The sequence below is a fragment of the Procambarus clarkii genome, chromosome 32 (genome assembly GCF_040958095.1).
Source record: "Procambarus clarkii isolate CNS0578487 chromosome 32, FALCON_Pclarkii_2.0, whole genome shotgun sequence".
Classification (NCBI taxonomy): domain Eukaryota; kingdom Metazoa; phylum Arthropoda; class Malacostraca; order Decapoda; family Cambaridae; genus Procambarus; species Procambarus clarkii.
The window spans coordinates 25,865,818-25,875,385 of NC_091181.1; positions in this window are offsets into that span (position 1 = coordinate 25,865,818).

The following is a 9,568-nucleotide window of genomic DNA, read 5'->3' on the forward strand; positions in this document are numbered from 1 at the left end:
TGTGTGTGTGTGTGTGTGTGTGTGTGTGTGTGTGTGTGTGTGTGTGTGTGTGTGTGTGTGTGTGTGTGTGTGTATTTATTATTTAGTAATTGTGCCTGCGGACTCGATCGCCGACTCTTGGGCCCCATCTTTTTCACCTATCTATATTTTCATCAATTATTTCTACTGCATATATTTCACTCTGACACACACACACACACACACACACACACACATCCCCAGGAAGCAGCTGTCTAACTCTCAGGTACCTATTTACTGCTTGGTAACTAGGTGCATCAGGTGAAAGAAACTCTTCCCGTTCGTTTCTGCTTCCGCCGGGAAACGAACCCGGGCCCTTTGGACTACGACCCCCGAGCGCTGTCCACTCAACTGCGAGGTCCCGTGTGTGTGTGTATATGTGTTAGAGAGAAATATTTGTAGTAGATATGAGAGAAGAAAATAGGTCTGGCGTCAGTACATTAAGTAACCGACGGCTTGAAAGTTGGGGGTCCAAGAGCTTGATCCTGTCGGCAGAAATATTAAATACACACAACCCTTGCTCTGTATTAATGACTGAGTGAAGGAGGAACTTGTAAGAGAGGCAATCAATCAATTAATCAGGGGAAACCACCAAGCCATTACGACTATATAGCACTGGGAAGGGGTCAGGATAATGATTTGGGATGGGACGGGGGAGGAAAAGGAATAGTGCCTAACTACTTGGACGGTCGGGGGATTGAACACCGACCTGCAGGAAGCGAAACCGTCCAGCTTAAGTGGCTGAGAGGCAGCACATCAGTTATTATGAAGGCCGAGGTGTGTAACCCAAGAGCTGGAACACAACCACCATCACTTCGAGCCTGAGCCATCCAAGGCAAGCATTACCTCCGATCACTAATTCACTGTCAAGTTATGGCTTTCCGATAGGCATAACTACCTGAGAGTGAAGCCCAGAGAGCGGCGGACCAGCCGGCATCTCCTCTTGAGTGCAACAACGTCTTAAGCGCTTAAGAAATTGCGTTAGGACAAACAGAAAATAGTTTTTTTTTAAGATTTTGAGGTCTAAGTTTTGTGTATCACTCACAGACTGTCCGTTCTCTCACAACTCTGGTGTCCGACCACTTGGTAGAGCGACGGTCTCGCTTCATGCAGGTCGGCGTTCAATCCCCGACTGTTCAAGTGGTTGGGCACTATTGCTGCCCCACCCCCCCCCCCGGCCCATCCCAAATCCTTATCCTGATCCCTTCCCAGTGTTATTTAGTCGTAATGGCTTGGTGTTTCTCCTGATAGTTCCCTTCCCCTCACACTCCGTGTGCACAGAGCCCTTCCTCGCTCCTCACGACCCGTCACCACGCCCTTCCTCGCTCCTCACGACCCGTCACCACGCCCTTCCTCGCTCCTCACGACCCGTCATCACGCCCTTCCTCGCTCCTCACGACCCGTCATCACGCCCTTCCTCGCTCCTCACGACCCGTCATCACGCCCTTCCTCGCTCCTCACGACCCGTCATCACGCCCTTCCTCGCTCCTCACGACCCGTCATCACGCCCCTCCTCGCTCCTCACGACCCGTCATCACACTCACACACCCCAACCCGTTCTCGCACTTTCGTATAGTCAATATTCACTTATTAAATACGTGCATATGTGACATACTAAACATACTAGTTTACCATGAAAAGCTTCATAGAAAACACCGACCTTACCTAACCTTCTTAGTATGTTAAGATGAGCATATTATTGCTTCGTAACGGGGATATAGACGTATCTGGCAGCTTTCTCAAAACCCAAATGTCGAGTACACAATGTTTCAACTTTGTGAAAGAGAAAACATGCACTCTCTTGAACATTATATTGTAGAATGTCCCATACTGACTGACTTTCGCCCTCCTGGGCTAAGGTATGCTGAACTCTGTAGTTACTATATGAGTACTGGAACACTTGATGATATATTGGACTTGTATCCAAGATACCAAGATAAAGGGAGCTGGTCGGCCGAGCGGACAGCACGCTGGACTTGTGATCCTGTGGTCCTGGGTTCAATCCCAGGCGCCGGGGAGAAACAATGGGCAGAGTTTCTTTCACCCTATGCCCCTGTTACCTAGGAGTAAAATAGGTACCTAGGTGTTAGTCAGCTGTCACGGGCTGCTTCCTGGGGGTGGAGGCCTGGTCGAGGACCGGGCCGCGGGGACACTAAAAGCCCCGAAATCATCTCAAGATAACTCAAGAAGATTGACCATGTAATATATCATTTATTCAATGTATATATATGATGTAACTATATAACCTGAGCTTGTAAAAGCACCTTCATCACCTTTAGTGATTAAGTGCTTAATTGCACACTAGTTTCTTTATCAGCTATCTCACCCTGTCAGAGTAAATGAGACAGATGTATGTGAATGCATGTGTGTGTATATTTGTATGTATATGTGTGTGTATGTATATGTATGGGTATAAAGTATATATGGAAGCTGATCAGAATTACATTTCACCTTTGTGAATGTACATTAATGACACTATGTAAAAGACACATCAAACACTTTATGTAGGGCATACGTAATCTGTGTATCTATGTATTTACGTAAGTAGGTTAGCTTAGCATTTTAAAAGCACCGAATCACCTTCTGTGGTTGAGTGTTCAATAAACCCTTGAACTATGTGTTTAACATTTCTCTAACCCTGTCCATGGAGGACAGAAGAAAATGTATATATGCTGGTTAGCATTGTAAATGTGTGGCCACGTCTGTGGTAGAAAATAATAAAAAAAAAAAATTGCTTCGTAATTACAATTATTACTTATTATAGGTATAGGTTAAGTAATAATTGTAATTACAAAGCAATAAGATGCTTATCTTAACATACTAAGAAGGTTAGGTAAGGTTGGTGTTTTCTATGAAGCTTTTCAAGGTAAACTAGTATGTTTAGTATGTCACATATGCACGTATTTAATAAGTCAATATTGACTGTAAGAAAGTGCGAGAACGGGTTGCACACCCACACGCAATAGCCTTCTTCGGGCGGAAGCGCTCAAATTCTAGAGTTCAAATTCAAACGTTCAAATTCTCAAATTCGAAAAATTCATTTTAGACGCCACAAAAATTCATCGGAACTCTGGTTTTCACAACGAACAGTCATCGTTCTCCCGACGGTCCGTTCAGGCTGGTACACGCTCGTAAACTCAGGTCGGGAAGTGTACCTGTAGAGCGGTATACCTCATATAGCGGTATATCTTCTCATACATACCTTGTATTAGTATACTTTGTATACATTCTACAATTGAGGAGCAGGTGATTTAGCTGGGAAAGACTATATATGTAGTCTATGCTACATATATAGTATATATGTAGTCTATGCTACATATATAGTATATATGTAGTCTATGCTACATATATAGTAGGGATTTGATGACAATGACCTGGGAAATGAAGACAAACAGGTGGGATATGAAAAAAAGGAGCTGGGATATGAGGACAAGGAGCTGGGATATGAGGACAAGGAGCTGGGATATGAGGAAAAGGAGCTGGGATATGAGGACAAGGAGCTGGGATATGAGGACAAGGAGCTGGGATATGAGGACAAGGAGCTGGGATATGAGGACAAGGAGCTGGGATATGAGGACAAGGAGCTGGGATATGAGGACAAGGAGCCTGATTAAGATTCTTCAGCTGCAACAGTTAAATTTCAGGAGTCATCCTTCACTACCACCGCCCTCCTGCCCCTCCCCCCCCCTCTCTCTCTCTCTCTCTCTCTCTTTCTTTCTCTCTCTTTCTTTTACGCTTTTATTACTCATCTTCCTCTCTTTCTCTGTCTATCCTCTCAGTCCCTCCATTCTCCAGCTCTCCTCCTCCCTCACTTCACCCTCTTATCCCTCCTCTCTATCTCTCTGCTACACGGGAGGAACAGTTCCGCCTGGCCAGCGGCTCGGGACACAGTCAGAGCGAGACTACCCACTCCGGAGACAATCAGAACTTGGCCAGCGGCTCAGGAGACAATCAGAGGCCACCAAAGACAACCGTTCAGCATTTTTCACTTCCTCTTGTGGCTGAGGACGCTAATTACCTCGCCCTCAGGCAACAGCTTCCTTCAGGGATACCACCGGAGATAAAAAAAATAATTATTGTATGTCTGATGAGTTCCAGGAAGCTCCCAGCGGTGAAAATGACTCCTTACGCGACGATAATGATGAGGGTGTGTGTGTGTGGCTCGTCCCTCCCCCCTGCCTCTCCCTCAGGCAGCAGAGGGTGAGGAGCCTGCAGGAGGAGACGTGAGTGGAGAGACGTGTTTCTTCGGGAGGTGGAGCTCGGAGGAGGACATCAAAGGCGGGCCTTGCGGAACAGCGTGTCGGGGCCGCCATAGAGGCGTTGCTGCGACTCTCAGGGTCATGGGTAAAGGCAGCGGCTCCCAGAGTACATTTTGAGCAGGAAATAGTTAAAAAATCTAATTTATTTCATGCGTGTAGAGGGTTTAAGAGGCTATCCATAATCCTAAGCCACATATCCCCCAGTTTACTTTCTCTATAGCCCCATCTGTGTAAGCCTTCGACCTCTCCTCGACTGCCTCTATTATTTTTCGATTACTTCCTGTAAGCCTTAATCTCATCACGTGCGAATTTACCCTACAATCTCGCCCTTAGGTGTCCATCCCCACCTATCTCCCTCCACTCCATCCCCACCTATCCCCCTCCCCCCATCCACACCACTCCCCCCCCCCCCATCCACACCACTCCCCCCCCCCCCATTGACAGGTTTCATAATAAGAGTTCGACTCGCTGTGTCAACTATTCCACTGCGTGAATCAGGAGGCGCTGAGCATGGAGTCGCCGTCCTCTGGCGTCATAATACCACACCAGGGAACCTGCTTCGCTGATCGCCACAGAGATATTAGCCTCGCGAGTCTCTGCAGAAACTCCCGAGTCTAATAGATCTAAAATATAATCCTGGGCTGGCTAACGTCAAAGGGAATTGTTAGTAATGAAGACCATAAGACCAGCGGGAACTGCAGGTCTGTCAGCCCATATGTGGCAACAGCTCCTATTTATGCCTCTTAAACTTATTCATTGTCTGGCCCCGGTGATATAATACACAAGTTAAATCACCCCCATTTCGAAACCAGCTTTTACCTAGGACTTTTACGTTGGTTTTTGTGTTGATAATTTATATTCTATTAATAATCTGTTTTTGTTATATCCTTTCAGCCATTTGGTGTAGTTTAGTCAAGTTACACCTTACACTCTCTCTCTGTATCTTCATAAGGAAGGTGTTTAATTCCTGGGATTAGTGTTGTCATTCCTGTGTGCACGCGTTCAGGTAAATGTATGTAAATTTATGAATTGTAAACCTGAATGGCATGACCCAATGGGGCCTAATAAGGGGGCAAGATATAAAGCGAAAGAATTGCATTTAGCAATTGAAAACGGAATAAATATTAGCCCAGCAACTTGCCAATGGATGGAAGCTGAGCTAATATGTATTCCGTTTTCAGTTGCTCTCTGGGGGGACAGGCTATATAGCAATCCATGTTGACCAGACCACACACCAGAAGGTGAAGGGACGACGACGTTTCGGTCCGTCCTGGACCATTCTCAAGTCGATTGAGAATGGTCCAGGACGGACCGAAACGTCGTCGGCCCTTCACCTTCTAGTGTGAGGGACGACGATACTATAGCCACGTCAACATACTTTAGCCACGTTATTGTGACTCATCGCCTCCATCAATCCATGTCTTGTAGTGTTTCTTAGTTCTACTTTCCCTCTATAAGAAAAAATCTACCTTTTGATACTCGTCTTTATGGACAGCAAACTCCCCTCACACTCTCCTCTCCCCTCACACTCTCCTCTCCCCTCACACTCCTCTCCCCTCACACTCTCCTCTCCCCTCACACTCTCCTCTCCCCTCTTCCTCTTGGCACAGCTTTCGTAACACCAACACAGCTAAAGATTAGTACACAATGGTCACTGCCCCCCCCCCCCGCAGTGGCCTTTAATGGTTAATTTTTTTTCAATGTCCAGTTCGATTTGTGTGAAGATTTAGTTTGATCTTGTCGGTCTCTCTCTCTCTACTTCGAGTTTCTTTCCTACCATACTGTGTTAGGAAATTTCTTTCTAAAATTTCTACGTGTGTGTGTGTGTGTGTGTGTGTGTGTGTGTGTGTGTGTGTGTGTGTGTGTGTGTGTGTGTGTGTGTGTGTGTGTGTGTGTGTGTGTATTCACCTATTTGTGTCTGCAGGATCGAGCATTGACTCTTGGATCCCGCCTTTCGAGCCATCGATTATTTACAGCAGTGACTCCTGTCCCATTTCCCTATCATACCTAGTTTTAAAATTATGAATGGAATTTACTTCCACAACCTGATCCTTAAATGCATTCCATTTTCCACTACTCTCACGCTAAAAGAAAACTTTTTAACATCTCTGTGACCCATCTGAGTTTCCAGCTTCCACCCATGTCCCCTCGCTCTGTTACTATTCCATGTGAACATTTCGTCTATGTCCACTCTGTCAATCCCCCTGAGTATTTTATACGGTCCTAGCATATCCCCCTTCTCCCTTCTTTTTTTCTAGTGTCGTAAGGCTTAGTTCCTTCAGGCGCTCTTCATACCCCATCCCTCATAATGCTGGGACGAGTCTCGTTGCAAACTTCTGAACCTTTTTCAGTTTCCTTATGTGTTTCTTCAGGTGGGGACTCCATGATGAGGCGGCATATTCTAAGACTGACCTCATGTAGGTAGTGTAAAGCGCCATAAATGCCTCCTTACTTAGGTTTCTGAACGATGTTATAAGTTTTGCCAGTGTAGAGTACGCTGCTGTCGTTATCCTATTTATATGTGCCTCAGGAGATAGATTAGGTGTTACGTCCACCCCCAGGTCTCTTTCTCGCATCGTCACAGGTAGGCAGTTCCCCTTCATTGTGTTCTGTCCCTTTGGTCTCCTATCACCTAGTCCCATTTCCATAACTTTACAATTGCTCGTGTTGAACTCCAGTAGCCATTTCTCTGACCATCTCGGCAACCTGTTCAAGTTCTCTTGGAGGATCCTACAATCCTCATCTGTCACAACTCTTCTCATCAACTTCGCGTCATCCGCGAACATCGACATTTAGGATTCTACTCCTGTAAAACATTTCGTTAACGTATATTAGAAATAGAATTGGTCCCAGCACCGATCCTTGAGGTACTCCACTCGTTACTGTTCGCAAGTCCGACTTCTCGCCCCTTACCGTAACTCTGTGGCCCCTTCCTGTTAGGTAGTTCCTTACCCATGCTAGGACCTTTCCACTTACTCCTGCCTGCCTCTCAAGTTTGAATAGCAGTCTCATGTGCGGTACTGTATCAAAGGCTTTTTGGCAGTCCAGAAATAGGCAGTCTGCCCAACCTTCTCTGTCCTGCCTTATCCTCGTTATTTTTTCATAGAATTCCAGAAGGTTTGTTAGGCACGATTTCCCTTTCCAGAACCCATGTTGATTTTTTTACAAACCTAACGTTCTACTGGTGTGCAACAAGTCTTAGCCTAATTATTCTTTCAAGTATTTTATATGGATTATAGTCAGTGAAACAGGTCTATAGTTAAGTGCCTCCTCCCTATCGCCTTTCTTGAAAATCGGTGTAACATTTGCCCTCTTCCAGCAATTGGGCAATTTACCCGACATAAGTTATTCATTAAAGATCATTGCCAGAGGCACGCTGAGGGCCTGCGCTGCCTCTTTTAGTATCCACGTCTTAAGCCACTGTTATATGCCAGCACAGACACAGTATAGCACCAAACACAACAACCAAACACCAACCACCAAACACAACCACCAAACACAACCACCAAACACAACCACTAAACACAACCACCAAACACCAACCACCAAACACAACCACCAAACACAACCACCAAACACAACCACCAAACACAACCACCAAACACAACCACCAAACACCAACCACCAAACACAACCACCAAACACAACCACCAAACACAACCACCAAACACCAACCACCAAACACAACCACCAAACACCAACCACCAAACACAACCACCAAACACAACCACCAAACACAACCACCAAACACCAACCACTAAACACAACCACCAAACACAACCACCAAACACAACCACCAAACACAACCACCAAACACCAACCACTAAACACAACCACCAAACACAACCACTAAACACAACCAGCAAACACCAACCACTAAACACAACCACCAAACACCAACCACTAAACACAACCACCAAACACAACCACCAAACACAACCACCAAACACAACCACCAAACACCAACCACCAAACACCAACCACCAAACACAACCACCAAACACCAACCACCAAACACAACCACCAAACACCAACCACTAAACACAACCACCAAACACAACCACCAAACACCAACCACCAAACACCAACCACCAAACACAACCACCAAACACCAACCACTAAACACAACCACCAAACACAACCACCAAACACCAACCACCAAACACCAACCACCAAACACAACCACCAAACACCAACCACCAAACACAACCACCAAACACCAACCACTAAACACAACCACCAAACACAACCACCAATCACCAACCACCAAACACAACCACCAAACACCAACCACCAAACACAACCACCAAACACACAGTACAAATACCAGCACCAAACATCAGTGCATCAAACACTCGCTCTTTTGGTGACGTCTGAGGCACAGTGCGTGACGTCTCCTGTAAATGTCAACCTCACGAGAGCCGGGTATATCTCTGTCTCTCTGAGGTATACCCTGAGATATGTCTCTCTCTCTCTCTCTCTCTCTCTCTCTCTCTCTCTCTCTCTCTCTCTCTCTCTCTCTCTCTCTCTCTCTCTCTCTCTCTCTCTCTCTCTCTCTCTCTCTCTCTCTCTCTCTCTCTCTCTCAAAATAGGGTTTAATTAGAAATATAATGATATTCCTATCATCCCTGTAAACTAAGAGCTTGTTATTCTATCATTCACAACTCATCCAGAGTCTAACCCTTCATTACCCATTTAGTTGACGAACTTATTTGTTTCTATTAAGAATGAACCTTTATTTAGTGCTGAGTTACAGTAAGGTAATAGTAATGTTAGCATGAGGATGAAGCTACAGGCCACTGGGCACCAGGGGCCAGATTCACGAAAGCACTTACGCAAGCACTTACGAACGTGTACATCTTTCCTCAATCTTTGACGGCTTTGGTTACATTTATTAAACAGTTTACAAGCATGAAAACTTCCCATTCAACTATTGTTATTGTTATAAACAGCTTCCTGGTGCTTCCGAGCTCATTAACTGTTTAATAATTGGAAACAAAGCCGTCGAAGATTGAGAAAAGATGTACAGGTTTGTAAGTGTTTGCGTAAGTGCTTTCATGAATCTGGCCCCAGGGCTTTCCTATGGGCGGGTGTGTGTGTGTGGATTTCGCGTTGTTCCACACACCAATGTTGTCTAGCCAGGTGGGGACTCCTGGGAATGTTGTTTGGCCTTATACATGGAAGTATAAGGTTTGTAGGTATAAGGAAGTTTGGCCTTGTACATGGAAGATTGGCCTTATACATGAAAGTATAAGGTTTGTAGGTATAAGGTATAAGGAAGTTTGGCCTTA